This window comes from Gossypium hirsutum, chromosome D05, assembly GCF_007990345.1.
Source record: "Gossypium hirsutum isolate 1008001.06 chromosome D05, Gossypium_hirsutum_v2.1, whole genome shotgun sequence".
Taxonomy (NCBI): Eukaryota; Viridiplantae; Streptophyta; class Magnoliopsida; order Malvales; family Malvaceae; genus Gossypium; species Gossypium hirsutum.
The window spans coordinates 47,495,679-47,518,282 of NC_053441.1; the positions used below are offsets into that span (position 1 = coordinate 47,495,679).

Consider the following 22,604-nt stretch of genomic DNA (forward strand, 5'->3'; position numbering starts at 1 on the left):
TGATATGTGTTTAGAAGTCCTAGAAGGCTTTGTTGATGCCCCAAGATGTAGCATCTCTCCTTCTTATTAATTCAGAAAGGGCAAGACTACCGCATGCCCCACCTTTGAACAAAATTTGAACTGCCCATTCACGGGTTTTCAATTCAAAACCCTTTGGTCTCAAGGCACCCTTTGCGGGTTTTCACCTTGGCCTCTCCTTTTTCTTTTTCTTTTTTTCCTTTTCTTTTTCATTTTTTTATTTTTCTTTTCGTTTTCTTTTCAAGTGAAGTATTTATTTCTTGAATCAGAATTCTCGAGATTAGGCAGGTTCTTGCCATCCATCCTATCAATATCAACGCTTTTTCAGATAAGGCCTTCCACATAAGGTCCTTTCCAGTTCGGCATCCATTTTCTTCTGAAGTCCTTTTGTATGGCAAGAATATTCTTCGATATCAGGTCCCCTTCTTGGAATTCTATGAGGCGAACTTTTTTTTTGGTGAGCTCGCGTATTTTATTTTTGGTACTTTTGACCAAGACGGATAACTTTGAATCTTTCCTCTTCAATCAAATTTAACTGATCATATCGGGCTTGGATTTGCTTCATCCAGATTCAGCTCTGACAAGACTTGAAGGGTAGAAATATCAACTTTGATGGGTAAAACTACCTCTATTCCATATACTAGTGAGAAATGAGTTGCTCCAGTAGAGGTTTTTCTTTTATTTGGTTTTTTTGTTTTTTGTTTTGCTTTTTATTTTCTCGTTTTTTTTACCTTTTTTTTGCCCCCACTGAACTGTTCATTTTGAGGCGATATAGTGTTAATCTTGAACAGACTGCAAACTTCTGATGTCGTGCGGTCGTTCAAATTCAATGCATTGTCTAATATGATCCTTTTTGGCATTCCATATTCACATATGATTCTTCAAGAAATTTTTCGAGTGTCGACTTTATGATATTGGCATATGAAACAACCTCTACCCACTTGATAAAGTAATCGACGAACATAAAGATGAATCGATGACCGCCAAAAGCTCTTGGTGAGGTCGGCCCAATGAGATCCATGCCCCTCATAGAGAAAGTCAATGGAAAAGTCATAACATGAAGAGATAAATGAAGCACATAAATCTTGTCTCTGTAAATTTGGCCCTTGTGGCGTTTCTTGGTATAACTGGTGCAATCCCCTTCCATGGTGGATCGGCAATACCCGAATCTCATAATTTACTTGGTCATTGCAAAATCAATGCATGTGTTCCTCAAACATCTTATGGACATTTCCTAGTATTTCTTATTCTCAACAGCATCCATATGTCTTAGCAGATCATGCATATCTTGATCATACGAAAACATCTTTAAATTCTTAGAGTAACTTAATGACATCTCGCTTTGTCTTTGCAGTGATACATGCTCCGATCTTTACCTATTTCTTTTCTCCTAAGCCCACAATCTCTGCTGATTTTTTTTTGTAAGGTAGGATCTGTTTCGACTTGTTCTACCATCCTTAATAAATCAGGAGATAAACCACTGTCTCGGTCGTCTTCAAAGTCCTGAGGTACCTCTGGACACATATCTTGCTCAAAAGGAGATTCTGAGTCAATAGCAGTGTCGCTCATATCATTGATATCTGGAGACTTATTCTAGGGACGAAGGAAGTCTCAAAGAGCAAATGAATCAAAGGGTAATTATCTGTGTAGTATGAGTATGAATGAAATGGAAGGAACAAAAGAATGTTTTCCAAAACCAGACACAAAGATGCATTTTATTGAAATAAAAAATAGTGGAAATGTGCCTTTTTCACAAAAGGAATTTTCTATTGCTCCCAGGCTTAGAACAATAAGAGTGTTCCAAATATTACTCTGAAATAGTCCTAAAAATTACAAGAATTTCCTTCACAGTCCAGTTGTTTAGAACGCCTTTAGGGATGTAGAAACAAATTCCTGATAGATTTTTTTAGTTTTTTAGTTCCTTCTTCAAAGGCACAAACACCTTTCCTTTCCATACCATCGATATCTTTAGAGAATTCCAAATCTTTATCATCTATCTGACTCTGTACTAGAGTTCTGAACTCAATGCACTTTTGGATTTTAGGAAATTTATTGTATACAATGAAATGTAATGTTAATGAATGAAAAAAAATACTTGCAATGAAATGTAATGCAGATGCATGAATGCAAAAAGAGGCATTGATTCGAATTCAATTTCATTAGAAAACTCAACTAGAAAGCAAATTTCTTTACATAAAATAAATTACATATACGGCTTCGCCTTTATACCCAAAGCCTTAACCTTCCTAAGAAGCCAAGCTAAATCTCGACCTCGGCTTGATTCTGACTCATATTTTAAACTCAATACCTCGGCCTGAACTGCTAATGTTTGCAGATGATCAGCCACTTCCCGCACTTGAGTCACAGCTTCGCCCATAACGTAATCTCTATCTCTAATCTGACTTTGAGAATGATGGAATTGCTCTTGCCATTGATCATTACTCCTCTCAAGAAGCTCCATTCGTAGCTCAGAATTGTGTAATGCGTCCTCAAGCTTCCCTATCTTTCCTTTCAGTTCTTCGATCTTATTTAATCTTGCTCTTAATTCGATCATGGAGTTGCGACTACGGTACGAGTGAAGTGGCTTTTCTAGCTCTGCCACCTTAGCCTTTAATCCTGCCTTCTCATTTCGGCACTCTAACAAACTCCTTTCCAAAGCGTTTTCTCGAGCTCGAGCATCTTGCAATTTCTTTTCCCACTGATCGGCCCTATTCTTTTCCTCATTGACCTCTTGTCGCCACTACTCTGACGTTTTACCCAAACCGACAGTTCTCATTGACAATCGCAGCTTCTTGTAATTTGTTTTTAGACTATCCAAATCCTCTTCAGCCTTGTTCTTTCCCTTCCTTAATTTCTCGGCTTCTAGCTAGTGGATATCGATGTCTAATCCCAAATGCATTCTTTCTTCTTCTAGCTGTTCTATCCTCTTTCCCAACTCAGAATTTCTTTTCTCAAAGTCTCGTTTGATGATCTCTAATTCTGACGGAGCTACTTGTAGATGCTCCTCTATAGACTGAACGCAATCTTCTCTCGGCTTAGGGATGTTGTCATTGACTCTTTTACTCCACCACCCATAATATTCTGAAGTTGTTATCGCTCCTACGGTAAATCTTTTCATTCGGTGAACCTGTTTCCAAGCGTTAGATATTTCTCGAGTTTTTCTCTTGTAGTTTTCATCCTTATAAGAAAACTCACATTGAGCCAGCCCTTGTGTTGCTGGTATGAACTGTCTCGATCTATATTGTCTTAATACGAGTAAAGAGGCATAACCGACAGCTCCCCAAATTCCGAGTAAAGGGACCCAGTCGAAATCCCCACATCGATACAGGATCTCGTCGGGTGCTATCCAAGGAGCTTTCCATTCAACGTCATCCTCCTGAAGATTTTGGAGAATCGTCATCCACTTTTCTTCCGTGATGTCGTCTCGTCTTGCCTTCGTTGGCTTGAATCTCTAGAAATTACATCATGTATTCCTCCGTGAACTACCAGCTTTCTCTTATCGTGTTTACTCAGACTATATTCAGGCGACCGCACTATAATCCACTTTATCAAGAAATTCGTTTCCTTATGACAAACTATTCTATTTAGGAATCGAATTTCGAATCAACACATTCTTTTCTTTGATGTAATGTAATGTAAATGCATGAATGCAAAAATAAAGGAAGACATTGATTCTGAATTTAATTTCATTGGAACGACTTTTCTAGAAAACAAATTCCTTTACATAAAACGGACTACATACACGGTCTTTCTCTCATATTCCAAGTGAAGACACCTTTCTTCCTCTTCATATCTGGATCTTATGGTCGAGTCTGACGATTTCTCCAAGAGATGTCTATATTAACTCCTTTTTTTGCTTGATCTAGGCTGCGACTCGTTGCTCACTTATTTCTATGATACTTTTCAGCTCCTTTAAGAAAGTCAAGACATGACAGCTCTCGAATAATCTTTGTTAGTTTCTGTCTGCAGGCAATGAAGCAAAGTCTTGTATTTCTTCACGGACTATCAGCCTTCTTTCATGTATTCACTTGGACCATATTTAGACAACCGTGTTATAATCCACTTTATCAAAAAATTTGTTTTCTTATGACAAACTGTTCTATTTAGCAATTAAATATGAATCAACACCTCCTTCCTCGGATGATGCAATACAATGCAATTATAAACAAAAAAAAAACAAAACACGTTAGTGCAGAATAAATAACAAATAAAGCAATTCGGGTGACCACTAGGGGTTTGGAGTGGCTCTACGTAGGGTAGGCTCCTAGGTCTCTCTATATGTGGTTTGGTTCTAGAGTAAGGGTACCTGAACCAGCAGATTCCTCGATCCTCACCCATTATAGGCTCACATGGACCGAGTTCAGTTCAGGGGAATACATTTCCCTATGGCCATGCGGAGATGAAAATTTCACGAAGACATAGGTACGGATGTATCCCGGAAGCGATTCACTATCCCATGCGGAGGTGAAAACCTCACGAAGGCGTAGTTTCTCACTCCCACTTAAAAGGTGTGACCAACGGTCATGCAATGGAATGTGCAGAAATATACACCTAAACTCTAAACAAAGCAGTAATTATAAACAAATAATAAAAGCCAAAATAAAGGCAAAAAGCAAGTTTTCAATTTTTGACACAAAGACAAAAAACAATTAACTCGTGGCTTGACTCTCTTATTTAAAGTCCCCAGTGGAGTCGCCAAGCTGTTGACACCATTTTTTGATGAAAACGGGGTCGACTTGGGTTTTTTTAAAAATAAAAACGAAAATGGGAGTCGCCACCAATCTTTTTTGATGAGGTGTGATCGGGTCACCTCGAAAAGTGGTTGTTTTTAATAAACGATTTAATTTTTATTAAAACAAAGATTTTGGTCTATGAAATCCAAAAACAGGTTCGGGAGTCGGTTGCGCACGAGGAAGGGTTAGCACCCTCGATACGCCCAAAATTGGTACCTAGTTGATTTCTTAATGTCTTGGTGTCGAAAATTAAAAAACTCAAAAAGAATTTAAAAATACGATCCTTCTTTATGTGTGTTATTTTAAAATTACTCGAATAAATCAAAATGGAAAAATGCCTTCTTATCTCGAAGTAACAAGACGTCACACCCAGTAAGTTAGGACCCGACATCTCATATTTTGAGAGCAAGTTTGCATTTCATTTTTTATTTACACCTCATTTATTTTAATTCTAAAAGGATATTCGATTACTTAGAATCAACGAGGAAAATCGAAACCCAGTAAGTTAGGGCACAATTTTCTCAAATTTTCTAAACATAGAATATTGCCTTTATTTTTTGAAATTTTATGTGTTTGAAATTTAAAAGATATTTTGCTATTTGGGTTTAATGAGAAAATCGAGACCTAGTAAGTTAGGGTACAATTTATCGAATTTCCAAAATGCAAAATATTGCCTTAGATATTGAAAGTTTAAAAGGGTATTTGGCCATTTGGTCGAACGAGAAATCGAAACCCAGCACGTTAGGGCACGTTTTCTCGAATTTTCCAAACGCAAAATATTGCCTTAATTTAAAACTTTTCTTTTTTTGAATAGTTGCGAGTACAATACTCGAACGAGATGGATTTGTTTTATTTAGAAAAAAAATGATAAAGCAATCTAAGTTGGATAACTATGTTGATGCTTAATTTACAATACAAGGACGTGAGCTAACAATGCAATAATAATCGCAGAGTACTGATACATGAATAAGATTACACCAATGACACACACAATGAAAATAATCACTCAACATACATTATTTAAACATTGGTATTAATAAACAAAGATGAATAAATTAAATAACATATATGTAACTTCAAAATGAGTAGTATAAAGTAAATTAGAATAAATAAATGTAAGATAATTTTTTAAAAGATAATAAATGAGTCTTAAATAAATAAAAGAAATTTTGAAAAAAAAATCAATCATATACAAAACAATTTAAAAATATTATATATGAAAAATTTTAAGATAAATAATAATATATATGCACATATGAAAGCATAAAAAGAATATATAAGAATTCTTGGAATGGATAATAAATAAATTAAGACAAATAGCAAAGTCGAATAAAAGGTACCAAACAATTTTAAAATAATTAACATATAATACATCTTAAAGGAGATAGTATATATATAAAAAATATGGAATGTCATATAGAAAAGAAAATTTAAGATAATACACATAAACAAAAATGGTTTAATATAAATAATACGTAAAAATAAAATGAAATAAAACTATTTAAATGAAATAATATATATAAAAAATTACACAGTTTAGAAAGCAAATAAAAATGAAATCAAAACAAACAAAACTAATAATAATAAACAAAAGCAATTTAAAAGAAAAAAAAGAAATTAAAGAACCAAGGATGAAACTGGAAACGGACAAAAATCTGGGGGGTCGAAACTGTAAATAAATGAAACAGGCTGCAAGGGACTGAACTGAAACACGCTCGAAGCGTGAGGGACCTATAGGGAAATATTCCCCAGACCTAAACGCAGTGAGAGTCTGCGCATGGTCTAAGGACCAGATTGAAACAGACACAAAATTCGCAGCCCCAAATTAAAAAAATAAAAGGTCAGATTGCGCTTCAGTGCAAGATGGAGGGACCAAATGCGCAAATTACCCTTAGGGCAAGAATGCGCAGATCTCTTCCCCTAAACGGCGCCGTTTTGTTTTTATTATTTAAACAAAGAAAAATTTAGAAACCCTCATTTGCAGCCCCTGTTACAAAAAGAAAAAGAAACTGAAAGCCCTCTCAGCCCCCTCCATTATCCGGCCGTGGTCATTGCCGACGAACGGTCGCGCCGCCGCCGAGGCCAAAGGCCGGTGATGAAAAGATGGCCTTTTTAGCCCTCGCTTCGCGGTGTATTCAAGGGTTGGGCTTTCTTGACCCGAGGGTCCGAAAGAAAATGGTTCAATCCCCCTCCTTTGAACGCGAATCCGACGACGGTGAAGGACTACCGACGACGGGGCTGCGAATCTCCCTCAGGTAAGTTTTGCTTTCCTTTTTTATTTTCATTTTTTTAAAAAGAAAAATAATAATAATAAAAAGAAAGAAAAAGAAAGATTAAAAACAGTTTCTGCTTTTTTATTTCTATTCGTAAAAATCGGGGAGAAAACATACAATCGTTTGATTCGGCCTTTTATAGCCGATTTAAAAAAGAACTTAAATTTCTTCTTTTGTCGTTTTGTTGTTTGGACTGTTGTTTGTTCTTGCAGGAGGTCTGACACGTGTGAAGGGCCAGTGATAGGCGAACGGTGGCGGCGAGCATGCGAGGAGGTGCCTGACAGAGCACGCGGCGCTGGGAGTGGCAGACGATGAGGCATGCGGCGCAAAGAAAAGCCAAGGTTTTCTGCTGCTAAAATTTTAGTTTCCTGGGCTAGGTTTTTTTATTATTTGGGTTTGGGCTTGAGTTCGTAAATGGACTGTTAATTTTGGGTTTATTATTTGGGTTATTTTGTTGGTATGGGCCCGGACAGATTTTGGGCTTTACATTAATTTTTAATTTTTAATGGAAAAAATAGATACTATAAAAGTTTTTCTCTTGTTTAGGGTCCAACTCCCGAAACCCAAAATAATTACTAATTTATGGAAATTAATTAATTAATTAATTAATTAATTAATTAATGAAATTGAATCTATTCAAAGATCAAGTGTGTTCTAGTGTCACAAGCCAAGGTGCAAAGCCCGTGACCATCGCATAAAATACATCCCATGGAGGTCTATCGGTTAGATGGGAATCAGTTAACCCACTAGAATTGGCCTGATCCAAAGGACTAATGAAGAAACCTGTCTATTTGAAGCCTGGGTGGCCCAATGAAGCAGATATTGAAAGTTAGACTACCTTGGTAAATAGAGAAACTAATCTTAGAAGATTGAAGAGAATAATATCTGATAAGATTATATTTGATTTGATTATGTAATCTTGTAAATCCCTTAATTGTAGGGATAGTCTTCATCTATAAATAGAGAACCTCCCCTCAGTTGTAAATCATCCATTGCATTCCATTATTTAGTTATGAATACTAAAGTGAGAGCATTTTCTCAAACACCGCTCGTCCATTATTTTCTGTGGCTATTCTGTTCTTTTGAGCTTTTTTTTATTTGTGTGGTGCCTTGGAGGAATTATGCGATGATCCTCACTTTGTTGGGAGTTAGGCTGACTTAGGTGTGCTTGAAATGAAGGAATACTCTAAGGCTGTACAGATTGCGAGACTAAATTTCTAGCCTTGTGACAGTTGGTATCCGAGCTTAGGTTGCGAAGGCACAATTCGAGATGTCAAAAGAAGTTACCGATAAGAATGAATTAGTGGAGACCTATTGGTGGGCCAGAAAATCAATCCTCTTGAAGGACAAGTTCTCCGTTGTAGAGGAACGAGTGGTCAATCTCAAGAAGTCTACGGGGGACGTGAGAGAGACAGTTGATGTGGTCAAAGGACGCACAGAAGACTTGAAAAAGTAGCTCAAGGATTTTGTGATAAAGTCTTTTAGTTCCAATATGGAAAAGCTGCAAAAGTTGCTCAATTCCATTAGGAATAACCTAGCAGAGAGGAATGATGCTTTTGAGGCCATGATGATAGCTTTGAAGGAGGAAAAAATGACCACAATGAGAGCTTTGAGCACAAGAATAGAGGAGCTCAAGGGAGAGCTTGTCTTGTGTCGAGCAACCATGGATAGAGAAGTTTTGAGTGCAACACTCAATTGCGAGGTAGACGTTCCGAAGCCAAAAGAGTTTGTGGGGACACGGTTCACATGCGATGTGGAAAATTTCTTGTGGAGGATGGATCAATACTTCTGTGCCAAAGGCATCATGGACGATACTAGAAAGATAAACACTACTACCATGTTTCTTGCTGATTTTGCGCTTTTATGGTGGAGGAGTAGGTCCACAAGTAAAAGGCATAGTGAGATCGGGACTTAAGAAGAGTTCCAACATGAGTTGAAATGCCAATTTTACTCGGAATATGCCAAGGAGAAAGCTTAAGAAAAGTTGTGACAGCTTATGCAATGAGGAACAATTGGAGAGTATGTTCGAGAATTCAGGAAACTCATGCTCTAAATTTCAGATGTGAACGATAATGAGGTGTTTCTTGCCTTCAAGAAAGGGTTAAAGATGTGGGTCAGACAGGAATTGAAACGTAGAGGTGCTTGAGAGTTGTTGAAAGCCATGATGGTAGCGGAGCTTGTGATCAAGCTAGGTCTAGGAAAGACAAGCTTGAGTCTTTTGAGTTCAAGAAAATGGGCATATGTGGGGGGAACCATGAGGAAGATAGTGGCAATGGCAATGACAATGGTGGTAATGGGAAACTACGAGATGGGAAGATAAAATCCAACAACCCAAAAAAAAAAGAGGAGCAAGATGAGATGCTTCCTTTGTGATGGTTCACATGTGTTAAAGAGATGTCTGAAGAGATTCGTGCTTTCAAGAAATGAAAAGTTGGAAAGAGGGGCCAAGAGATTTGAGTTGAACGCAACTGGTGTTGAAGCCAAGGAGGACAAATAAAATAAGATGTCAGTGGAGTGTTTCTTGTGTGGTAATCTGCATAGGTTGTGGAGCTATCCAAAGAAGTCTTCCTTCAAAGGGATGATGGGTCAAAAAAATGCCCAAGAAACTTGGTTTGAGTGCAAGGGGTTTTGAAGCCAAGAAGGTAAAGAGGAACAAGAGAAAGCGAGTGAAATGCTTATTGTGTTGTAGTTTGCATGAGTTGCGAAACTATTTAGAGCAATCCAAGCTAGCCATAGTAAAGAGAAAGGTAACAACGAAGCTTGTTGAGTCATCAGAGGGGCTTCCACCCAAGGAAGAGGTGAGTTATGCATCAAACTTAGAGGAAATAGTAGTGATGCAAACATTGAAGCTAGGACCAATGAGGCTCAATTCGGGGAAAGTGATAGAGCTTGTTGTGTCGTCGTAGAGGCTTCCACCCAAGGAAAATGTGAGTTGTACATCGGACTTTGAGGAAAATGTAGGGATGAAAATATTAAAGTTAGGATCAATAAGGCTAATTTCTATTGAATCATAGAATGAGCTACCACCTAAGGGAGAGGTGAGTTGTGCATCAGACTTTGGGAAAGTGGTGATGCAAACTAGATAGTTGAGTCGAGTAAATGTATCGAGTGAGGTAAATCTTGAACACTCTGGTGGTGTTTTACATTTGGACTTACCATTACCTTAGCAAGAAAATAGGGGCCTTTTCAAAGTTTTGAAGTAAGGAAACTGAGGGGCTATGGGCAAGCCAAAGCCTAGTTGTGTGGATTAAGAGGATTCGAATCGAGGCAAGCCAAAATTAGGGCACTAGCGATGGCTTCTTACCAACGAGAGTGCCAACGAGTGGAATAGATCGAGTTAAGAGGCGACAAAAGCTGAGGCAAAATTTCTGAAGGGTGGGACGACTCGATAGTGAGACTAGTTGGGAAATAGCTAAGGCATCAAGAAAGTTTCCAGACAAATCAAATTAGTGCCATTCCGAAGGTGCAACAAGGGTGTTGCGAGAATGGGTGGGGGAGAATGTCACAGGCCAAGGTGCAAAGCCTTTGAACATTGCACAAAATGCATCCCATTGAGGTCTATCAATAAAATGAGGATCATTTGACCCACGAGAATTGGTTTGATTCAAAGAATTGATGAATAAGCCTGTTTATTTGAAGCTTGGGTGGCCCAATAAAGCATATATGGAAAGTTAGACTACCTTGGTAAATAAAGAAACCAATATTAGAAGATTGAAGAGAATAATAACTGATAAGATTATATTTGATTTAATTATGTAATCTTGTAAATCCCTCAATTATAGGGACATGCTTTATCTCTTTCGTTAATGTAACTCGATCTATACCGTCGAATTTTTGGGAGCTCAACTATAAATAGAGCCTCCCTTTAGTTGTAAATCATCAATTTTATTCCATTCTTTAGTTGTGAATACTAAAGTTACATAACTAAAATAAATTCATATAGCGTGTCTATTTAGATAATTGTATTTTAATAATAACCACATTAAGTCATAATGGTGGAATTTACATTAAAAAATGTGTTAATAAATTTTTGGTTATGAAGTCTAACAACCTGTAATCTGGATCTGATGATTGGGTCGGGTATGGAGTGTTATAAGAATCACCTCTGTTGGTGACCTCGCTAATAAATTCATGAAAGGGTTACCTATTGTTGGTAAGCTGTCAGAAGAGGCTAGACTTAGAGAGGTAACATCATTGGGGAAACATGTCTGTTTGAAGAAGCTTAGAGATGCGCTAGAATCTTTAAAAGGATGCGTGGCTGGAAGAAAAAAGGATGATGTAGAGGAAGCTATAGCCATGGTGGAAGCTCTGACAGTTCAACTTACTCAAAGAGGAGAATTTATTCAAGAAAAGGCAAAAGTGAAGAAACTAGCAACTTTCCTAAAGCAAACTTCGGAAGATGCTAAAAAGCTTATCGATAAGGAAAGAAATTTTGCACGTGTTGAAATTGGGAATGCTAGAGCAACAACTTAAAGAGCGGAAGAGGCCCTCCAGGAGAAAGAAGAAATGTAACACCCCAAGACTAGGCCAAGTAGGTTCAACCCGAATTTGGTGTGCCACATTAGCCACCAAAGTGACTCCCCGTTAACTCCCAACCTAACCTCCAACACACTACTTATAACAACAAATAATGTGTTAAATTAAAACATAGCAGTGAAAATAATTCACACACAGTGGAAAACATATGAGCTTACAAAACCACAAAGAAAGGTTCGCATATCTTAACAGCAACAAGACTTACGAGTTCGCAAAAATTAAATAATAATAATTTCTGTAATAATATCTAACACAATTTTATTTCACGCAAAGTACTAGTTCGCACCAAAAACATAGGTTCGCTAAATACCAACAGTTCGTGTATTACTTAAGTTCGCAATATGAACATACATCAAAAGTTCGCATATAGACAGACTTCGTATACAAAAGAAACATACATGCAAAGGTTACCATACTTTGGAGGAGTACTTAAAAATACATGGGTTCACACACATATATGGGTTTGCTAAGTGAGGGGTACTATGTAATTATTGAGGTTGCAGAAAAACTATACTTTCAACAAATCAGATTTACATATTATAGTCGAAGGAATATACATAACACCCATGCATGAATAAACATTGATCTTTATTCATAATACTTAATGATAGTAGGATATTCCATATATGGTTTGCAACAACAAGTAGACTTAAAATAAAAGAGATTATTTCAAATAAAGTCAACTTATGAAAATTTTAAACCCACATGATAATATAAACCCTATCACTGAATTTCCCAAGTTTGCCAATATCAATACAGGAGTGAGCCTCGCCAAGTCATCAACCTCGCCATTGCTATCCACGACCTACTTACTTGCGAAGTAAGAGAGGAGTGAGTGAGTTCATTGCGAACTCAGTGAATAACTAGAAATCCACATGGTATGCTTAAAAATAAAGCTTAAAACAGAAAAAAGACTTAATCTTAAAATTGTTTCGTGTGTTGGGTTTGCGGGTGAGGTTGCAAGACCCAGTTCTTAGATCCTATTAGAAAACATAGGTTTTTGTAAAAACAGTTTCAAAAACTTAGTAGCCAAATATCAAAGTTTGCTAATAAGGCATGCCTTAAGTCGCAATGCCTGTTTCACTTAAAAGAAACATTTAAAAACTCATGTCTTGGTTTGCCTTAGGTCGCGAAGCCAACTTGCACATACTTTTTAAAAACTCGAACAAGGTCCGCCTTAAGTCGCAAAACCGATTCGCACATACTTATTAGAAAACACAAACATGGTCTGCCTTAGGTTGCAAGACCAGTTCGCTTATCAAAATATTATCTCATTGGATATACGAATCTCCTTATAACACTTCAGAATGACTCAAAGAGTCTAGAAACATGTCCCATAAGTGCAACATGAGGCAATACACTCTCTTATACACCAACATGTCCCGGTGAATGGAGCGTAGCTTGACATTCCCTTATCTTTCCACATGTCCCAATGCCTCAACACCTAAAGTCAATGACAAGCTTTACTGAGAATCTTATAGGTAAGTACTCACAATCCTTTGGTATACCAATATATCCAACATGACTCACAAAGGAGCATGTATAGAGGCATATAGAGATAGCTCGCATAAGGGGCTAGCATAAAACTTAGCTTAAAATCATATTTTCAAGTTCATAATTTGAAATAGATTCATGTAGCTTAAAACTAGGGTTTTGTAGAAAACTTACCTTGGAACTTGGTTTCGAAAACAGACTTATTTAGAAAGTATATCAATTAACATACTTACGACAAAACCCATATTACCCTTTTGAAAATATAGATTCGAACATTCATTTAATGATCCAAATCACTCATACTGAAAACATGGCAATTAACATATTTCTAATAAATCCTAGATCACTCACCGAAATACTGAGAAACTTAAACAAGAATGTATTTGCCTTTATCCTTGTTTGTAGATGGTCTAGCTAGTTTGCGACATGCATAAACACACACAGAGTACTTAAAAAAACAAAACATACAGATTTCACACATGTGTAACGGGGTTTGTGCAAGTTTACATAGTCGTTCAAGTAATACGTAAGTAAAATGAGTTATTGTCTCCACAGGGACTGTATAAGCTTAACCGATTAATTACAAAATTATGATTAACAATTTGATATAAAAACTTAATAATTTGGATGGTGATGATTAAACTAAGTAAAATTAACTAGATGCAAATATTGATCTCTATGCAATTCTAATCTAGATGCAATTTATGTAAATGTATGAATGAATGGATTTAGCAGCAAAAACAATCAACATTAAATGGGCTAGGATAATTATATTAATCAATTCAATGTACTTTATCATGCTTAACAATATTTGGAAATACTTCCACGGCAACTCGATCTTTCATGAGTTTGGAAACCAAATTAAGTCCTTTCGAAGTCTTTTACTTAGTTAAATCTTCATTTTACTGATCATATTAGCTAAGGGTTTCTTAGCATTTATGTAAGGTCATAGGGACATTTATGTTTGCAACAGTTTAATTACATAAACCTAAAAATTATGTAAGGTAAGAAAGATAACTAAAGATATTACGAACCTCAACTTAGTCGGGTTTAAAGATATAAATTGAGCATTGCACTTTTCAATTATGTGTCTACTAGCCGTTGTCTGGTTAGGATCGCTCAACTAATCTGAGTGCACCCAATCACGTATGAATGAAATGCATAATGATATTAATTGAAAACATGATTGACTGAGGCCTAAACAAGAATAAAATCGATCTTATTGAATTAACATAATCATCCTAACAAATAGGACTTAAAATATCATTGTTGATGTCAAAAACAATAAAGTCAAAGCAAACATAAATAAAATAGATAACAAGAGGAAAGAGGAAACTCTATTTAGTTAAGCAGCCTTTTAGATCTATTCTCACTGATTCAGTTTAGCAGTCTTTTGGATCTATTCTGACTGATTCTGTTCAGTAGCCTTTCGGATCTATTTTGACTGATGCGCTCCTCCGTTCTGCTTGGTGCTTCTTTTGATAAGGAGTTCCTAAGGTGACTAGCCAAAGAATACTTTTGACAAAGCTTTTGTGGCTAAAGGATGGGAAGGAGATGGGCGACTATGCAAGGGAAAGGAAAAGGGAAATGGAATGTGAAGAAAATGCTAATGAGAGAAGATAAATGAGATGTGAGGGATGAGAGACGAAGGATTAAGGGATTGGTGCATGGTATTTATAGGTGAAGGTAAGGGGTAGAGTTAACTAAAGATAGATTCAAAATTCTTTCTTTTTCTACCACTCATGGCCAACCCTATTTCAAGGAGAAGGGGATGACTAAGTCTCCTCATTTTGAATTCAAACCAAGGCTATTAACAGCCATAGGGTGGATGATTTCAACAGCAAAGTAGTTGGGCTGATTTCTAATTATTTTCCAATTGTAAGAACCTTTAATTAAATACCCCAAAGCTTGCTTTTAGGCTGCCATCTACTTGTGCCAAAACTGGGCTTTAGTTCCCCCTTGTTGGACAGTTTCTCAGTCCAATAATTTAGCAGACATGTCCATCTTTTAGCACCTGTTTTACTGGGTTAAATTATCAACCTTATTACCCAAATTACATGGTCTTGCCATCCACATGTATTAATTTGTGCATGTCCATGTTTCATTCACATTAATCACATTTTCAATGGTCCTCCTACATAGTGAAACATCACATATTAATAAATTAACATGAAATAATATAAAATATATACAAAAATCATGTAATTAAGCACAATTTCACATACTTTATAAATTCATGTCCAATATTACTAATTAAGTAAAATTCACTTATTTTAATAACAATTACTTAAGATAAACATAATTATTAAGTAAAAAGGTGGCAAAAGTAACTAGAAAAACCCTATATAATTTTGACTTTACAACATGCAAACAAACCTAGCTATCAGAACAATCATACCTAATAAGACAGAGACTTACCTTGTTGTGTAACACCCCGAACCCGAGACCGACACCGGAGTCGGACACGAGATGTTAACAAACTTTGAAAAAAAAAATTTCCAGACACTGCCCAGTCTGAGTACTAGTCGCTTCAAAAATCATATCTTGAGTTTCACAACTCGAAATTCAGTTTTGTGATTTTTCGCTGAAACTAGACTCATGTCCCCACCTATGTATTTTTTTCTAGAATTTTTGGTCAGGCCAATTAGTACAGTTTATTAGTCAAAGTCTCCCATGTTACAGGGGTCGACTACACTGACCCTTTCCCATTACGACTGGGATATCTCTCTGCACAGAGCTTCAATACTGATGCCGTTTGTTTCTATGGAAACTAGACTCAGAGAGGAATCCATACATATATGGTATGACCCCTAATTATCTCTGGTCAATTTATAGTGAATTTCCAAAGACGGAATAGGGAATCCAGAAACTGTTCTGGCCCTGTTCCACAAGAACCCGAATATCTCTTACTGTACTGTTCCTATGATTGTTTCGTTACTTCCATATGAAAGTAGATTCATCAAGGTTCGATTACATAATTTATTCACTATTTAATTCCACTCCTACGAATTCTTGTGATTTTTCCAATCCACACCACTGCTGCTATCAGCTTCTGTTTTCAAAGTAAACCTTACCTAATTTGGGGTTTCATGGACCAACTAGGGCCTTGTCATACATAAGCCCACATATGATCATACTTAGCCATTCTAGTGGCTGATCATTTGCTCAACACTTCCATTCCAACAATAGTTACATCATGAAACCATCTATACATTCATAAATACGAATGGTCTAATGCCATACTCCACTTCTACAAGCCATTTTCGCATGGCTGTACACTTATACATTTCATAAAGTACTCGAAAGACAACAATGGGTAGTCCTATACATGCCATATCAAAATTCAACCAAAATAGTACCCAAAAGAGCCTTTGATAGTGTGGGCGACTTCGACTTCAAGATCCCGAGTCCGATAGCTGGAGAACCAAAAGTCTATAAAACAGAGGAGCAATGTAACGAGTAAGCAATTTATGCTTAGTAAGTTTGAGCAAGGAATTCCAGCATGCACAAATAATAGCACACATTTAGCTAAACGGAATATTTCATAATACGCAATTTACCGATATCAAACTTGCTTCACAACATTAACAACCCTTATGTACATACACAATAAACTAACTTGGCCGAAGGCCGGTAGCTCGTTTATCAACTGAGCGAACATTTATTTGTAAGGGCTCGATTAAATTTAACACATACGTAACATATCCCCATATTGGGATGTTTTTCGAGTATTCGCTGGAATTTTACAGCAAGCTTATTCATTTCCAAATCACGTACCTTCGGAATTTAACCGGACATAGCTCCTCGTTCAAGTGCCTTCGGGACATAGCCCGGTTTTAGTAACTCACACAATGCCTTCGGGACATAACCCGGATTTAACAACTCGCACGAATGCCTTCGGGACTTAACCCGGATTTAATAACTCGCACGAATGCCTTCGGGACTTAACCCGGATTTAATAACTCGCACGAATGCCTTCGGGACTTAACCCGGATTTAGTATCTCGCACAAAGGCCTTCGGATCTTAGTCCGGATATATTCACTTAGCACAAAGCCTTGGGGACTTAGCCCGGACAGCATTCAATTAATCATGCACATCTAACAATAATTCATGGCACATTCATATTTCATTTTCATTTGCAAGACTCAAACACAAGGCACATATTGTCCTTGCACATTCGGCTCAATAGCCACACATAGAGCATGATTTAATCACATCGAAATTTAAGCTCTCTTACTCAAGAACTTACCTCGGGTGTTGTCGAACGATTCCGCTAGCTATTCAACCACTTTTTCCTTCCCTTTATCGGTTTTATTTCCCCTTTGCTCTTGAGCTTAATCAAACAAATAAATTGATTTCATCATTTAGGCATCAAAAGATGAACACAAGGCACTTAGCCCATATTTATACATTAGACATTAAAATCTCATACATGCAAAAATCATGCATCAACACAACATATTAGCTAATTTCTTTCCCCTTGGCCGAATATGCATGTCCATTTTTGGGGTCGATTTCAACACTTAATACACACATATACACACTAGTAAAGCATCCTCCCCCTTTTCATCAATTTAACACACGCATTGCTCATTAACATGCAAAGTTACATTCGGCCTTAGCACACATCTTGCTAGCCGATTCTTCTCCATTTAGCAACCAATGCACATATGTGCTCACACAAAAATGCTAAAAAGGAGGTTCAAGAATCATCAAGCCATCATCACATGCATCATTAACAAGCTTCATATTTTGCATGCAATGGCATTAACACAACCTCCACCTAGGCCGAATCTTAACTCATCCTCATGCCTCATCACCACAACATCAAACATCAACCAAGAATGATGCATCCATGGTCAAGTGCCATTTCCATCACATAGCAAGATTTAGACCATGGGTTAGGTAGAACTCAAGCTAACAACTAAAACATGCATGCCTCTCATGGAACATCATCAAACATACCTTAGCCTAGCTACATGCATGGCCGAATCTCTTCCCCTTTCTTCTTCTTTCCTCCTTAAAATTTTTGGCCAAGGATGAACCAAAGGATGAGAAAATTTTTCTTTGTTTTTCTTTCTAGTTTTGGCAAGCATGAAGATGAGAAAAGGATGAACAAAATTCCCCCTTTCTCTTCTTTAGCTCACGGCAATGGGGGGGGACAAACACTACACACACATTTTTTTTTCTTTTGTTTTCCATTTCTTTATTACCCATACTCCTTATTTTATTCTTCCATTAACAAAACATGTTTCATGACATGTTTTGCCCATCATTCCTTGTCATGGCCGGCCACTACTCATTAGGGGGGAAATTTGACATGCAAGTCCCCCTTTGTCCACATGCACTAATAGGTCCTCACACATTGACCTATCACATTTTAGAATTTTCTCACATAAGTCCTATTGACTAAATTCACATGAAATCAACCAAATTGAAGCTTGAAATTTTCACACATTCATAATTACATATTCTAGACAATAAGTATCACATTCAAACATTTCGGTGACTCGGTTTAGCGGTCCCGAAACCACTTCCCGACTAGGGTCAACTTTGGGCTGTCACATGTTGCTTAGAACAAAGACTTTGACGATAGAATATTCAGAGAAGAATTTCATAGAGTTAAGGATCATATTTATAGACTTAAGAGTCTTGGAAATATTAGGAAACCCTACTTGACTTAGGAAGGACGTTACTTGCACATAAAGTTTTCCTAGATACATTATATCTTTATTTTCTAATTTGAGTATGACTGTATCTTTGACTGATGAACCCCAGTTCGCAACTTACCTAGCGAACCCTAGCTTGCCAAACAGAATGACGAACTCCTACTAGAAAAAAGTCTAGTGAACCCCCTTACCACATCTTTTGGCATACACTGCCACAGGCGAACTTCTTGCTGAAGCTCTTTTTATGGCAAACCCCCAGCTCGCCTAATCTTGGTGAACACTCCCTTGCAAGACCAAAACTTCCAGGCCAGATCTGGAGATGTTACAACAAATGTCTCAAGCTCCAGGAAAACAAGACCTAGAAGAACTAATGAAGGAGGTTCAAGAGGCTAAACAAATCAAAGTGCTGCACTAACCAAGCAAGGTCACAGATATGTAACACGAGCTTCATGTGCATTAAGGGTTCAACTTGCAGAAAATTCTAAGCATTCTGTACTGCTTCAGAAAGAGCTAGTAAGAAGCAAATTTGAGTTTCTTAGAAAGAAACTTGGAGTTTGCAACAACTGGAGCAAGGAGAAGTGTTGAAGATTTGCTTCACTACTATAACAAAATATCTAGCTAATTTTAGCAAGTTCTGATTTGTTGCTGATTGTTAGAGATTTCTTAAGGATTATGAATTTTTTAGTAGCCTATTTTAGTCAATGGTTGTTAATTTTTTTTCCTATAGTTTTCAGTTCAATAAAATATACACTTTACATAGAAATTATTTATCTTTGTTGTTTTCTTTTCAAACAAGTTTTTCTCAAAAACTCCAACAAAAAAAGAAAAAGGAAAAAAAAATTCGGTTTTGGTTTCTCGGTTTCTCGAGTTAGAGAGCTTGGGACATCGGATTGTCAATTTGAACAGTCAACCAGTGTCGTTTGAGGTGAAAAAGAACATAGCCTGGGCTCAAGGCGATCGGATGGTCGATGATGAAGATCGGGGCCTATTTAGTCTAAAGGTTTTGTGTCTTTTTTTGTAGATCTCGGGGAAAGTTTTCAACCAACTAATCCGAGAAAATGAAGAGGGAGGAGAGTACTACATGCCAGTGCCATTGTCTGGACTGGAAAAGGACGCTGAGGACGAAGCAATCACGGCCATGCATCTCTTGCTGGCTAAGGTTTCAAAAAACCAAAAAGGAGCCTTGTTTTGTTTCGGATGAAGGCACATTAAAATACAGTTAAAAATGATGCGACAGCCCCATCACTCGGAATCGGTAAAAGGCGAAATTTGAAACCCAAACTAAGACAAGAAACCAGTCCAAGATTTTACAAAGAAGAATCCAAGCAAAGCAGCGCCGACATTCAAGGAAGTGATAATCCCGATCATTAGATTGAGCTCGGGTGTGATAATGCAAAAGAGAGTCCTTAACAAGGCGCTCACCGTATGCTCTTTCCATTGTAGAACTCATTCCGACTCGGCGCCTTCGTCACTATTGAGAATCAGCAACTCTGATATGTCAGTACCCGTTTCTTTCAAAAAGACAATATTAAATTCCAAGATCAAATCCAAGAAGTACATAAAATTTCACAGTTGAAGTAATTATTTTTTTTTGTAAAATAATATTACAGAAATTCAATTTTCGACAAGAAAATCGTAGGTTTAGAAACTCACTTGCTTTGACCCTTTTGGTTGAAGATCAGTTGATCTTGATCTTATGCTACAACGAGAGAAACAGAGCAGAAGAATACCACTTCTAATAAAATTTTATGTTAAGAGAGAATTGGAATAGATAAATTTTACGACTCACTTGACCTGGTTTCTCTGACAGGTGATTTCCAGTTATCAAGAAAATTGCAAATTTCCTGCAATTGTGTTGTTAGTCAATTTTATTTATGAAAATTGTTTTCCAACCATTGACTATCATTATTATTAACAGTGTTTTCTATATTTTGAGTTGTTGATGAAACACTACTTTTATTTTTATTTTTATTTTACGTTAATGTAATATAAATATAACTGTATAGATTTACGTTATAATGAAATAAAGTCTAAAATATGTATGGACATGTTTAAATAATTTTTTAATTATCTAATAGGTTTAAATATTTCTATTACTCTTTTGAAATTTGAAAATTACTTTTGAGATATTTAGTTCTTAAGGAATTCTTTTTAAATTAAAAAACTCTTTAAAGTTCAAAAATAAAAATATTCTAAAAATATAAAAAAATATAAAAAATTAATGTTATCTAAATTAGATAGGATTGGTTGGACCAAGATTTGATTGGGGTATCAGCCTGGTGAAAGGCAAAAACCCGGTTGACCAATGAATCGGTATGGACTAATCAAACCGCACTAAAAATAAAACTAGTTGAACTGGCAATTAAAATGATTTTTAGTAATTTTTTATTTTTAATTTTAATAAATTATTTGCTTTGAGCTGATCGGTTTGACCGTTCAGGGAACCAATTGTTCAAATTAACTCGAAATCATTTTAATTGCCAATTCAACCAATCTTGTAGCTTGAATCCTCTAATCTGTACTAGTTCTTGGGTCAACCAATTTTTTACATCTTATAGGACTAATACACCAATTGGTACCCAGTTGAACCGATTCGACTAATTGATTTCTGTTCGATTTAGATAATATTAAATTTTAAATTTTTTATATATTTAAAACCATTTTTACCATAATGAGATGTAATTAAATTATTTTTCATAAAACAATCATTTGGGAATTTGTCACTAAACTCTTTTTTAATATTGACACAAACAAAATGTCACTAAAACATTTCCCACAAAATTTTCTTGTTGTAATTCTTGGCCCAAAACATTAAATGACATAATTTTATGTTATCAAAGTTGTCATATAAATTAAAAGATAAATAATAAAGAGTGACAAAAACTATTTTTGTCACGTTCAACCTATTTTTTGTGACAAAAATAATATGCCATTTTTTTTATATATTATAAACATGACAAATCAAATTGTCACAAATAAATATTATTAATAATAGAGGCACAAAGATAAAAAAAAATTTGAAAAAAAAGGAATATTAATAATTCGTTACTAATAAAAATCATGTTCGTGACAATAAATAATCATCACCAATTTGGTCAAGACATCACAAAAACATCTCCCACCAAATCCTTTTAGTGGTAAATTTTGGTGCTAGATATTTAGTGATATAAACTTATGATGTTTCTTGAAATTGTCATATAAGATATACTATCAATTATTAAACGTGTCGGCTATTTACTTTCGTCATATTTTTAGGGTATTTTGTGACGTTATTTTGAGCATAACATTGAAATTTTGTTACTAATTGATTGATTTGTTGTAGTGGTTGTTGGAAATAAGTGTGATAGTGTGAAAGTGCATGTCTAGAAATGTTTCTAGCTAGGTAAGACTTGGTACTTAAGTGTGTCATGTACACTACCTCTATTTCTTGGGAACCTACATGGTGTTTTATTCATCAACTATGATCACTATTTTAGTATCCAATTGTGACGAAAAACTAAGCCATTATAACTTTATAGAAATCAAGAATGGAGAAATGATAATCATGTTAAGCCAAATGTCAATATGGTTGAATCAAATGATATAATTTTTGTGGTCATTTCTCAATTCAATATTATGACTAATATGAAAAATAGGTGATGGACAGTGGTGCCACTCGACACATTTATGGTAATTAAAAATACCTTTTGTGTCCTACTTCCAAGTGGAAGAAGGAGAAGAGGCTATCTATCTTAGAAACTCTTAAAACTGCACATGTGCTTGGAAAATGCAAGGTTTTGTTCAAGCTTACATCTAAAAAGACAATAGCCTAAGTGAGGTGTTCATATTCCTAATGTTTAAACTAGTTTGGCTTCAGCTGGATTATTACGAAAAGTTGAAG

At 36.1% G+C, this 22,604-nt stretch overlaps 1 long non-coding RNA gene across 2 annotated transcripts; it reads right to left on the reverse strand.

The window, feature by feature from the left end:
• Positions 1-17,304: 17,304 nt before the first annotated feature.
• On the reverse strand, positions 17,305-20,592 carry LOC121217349 (uncharacterized). 2 transcript variants are annotated; one of them, XR_005913439.1, is made up of 3 exons: positions 20,378-20,592; positions 20,147-20,195; positions 17,305-17,388 (listed from the first exon to the last, which is right to left on the reverse strand). It is a non-coding gene; the product is annotated as an uncharacterized lncRNA (long non-coding RNA). The 2 variants fall into 2 exon arrangements; XR_005913437.1 differs by having other exon boundaries at positions 20,147-20,235.
• Positions 20,593-22,604: the final 2,012 nt, after the last annotated feature.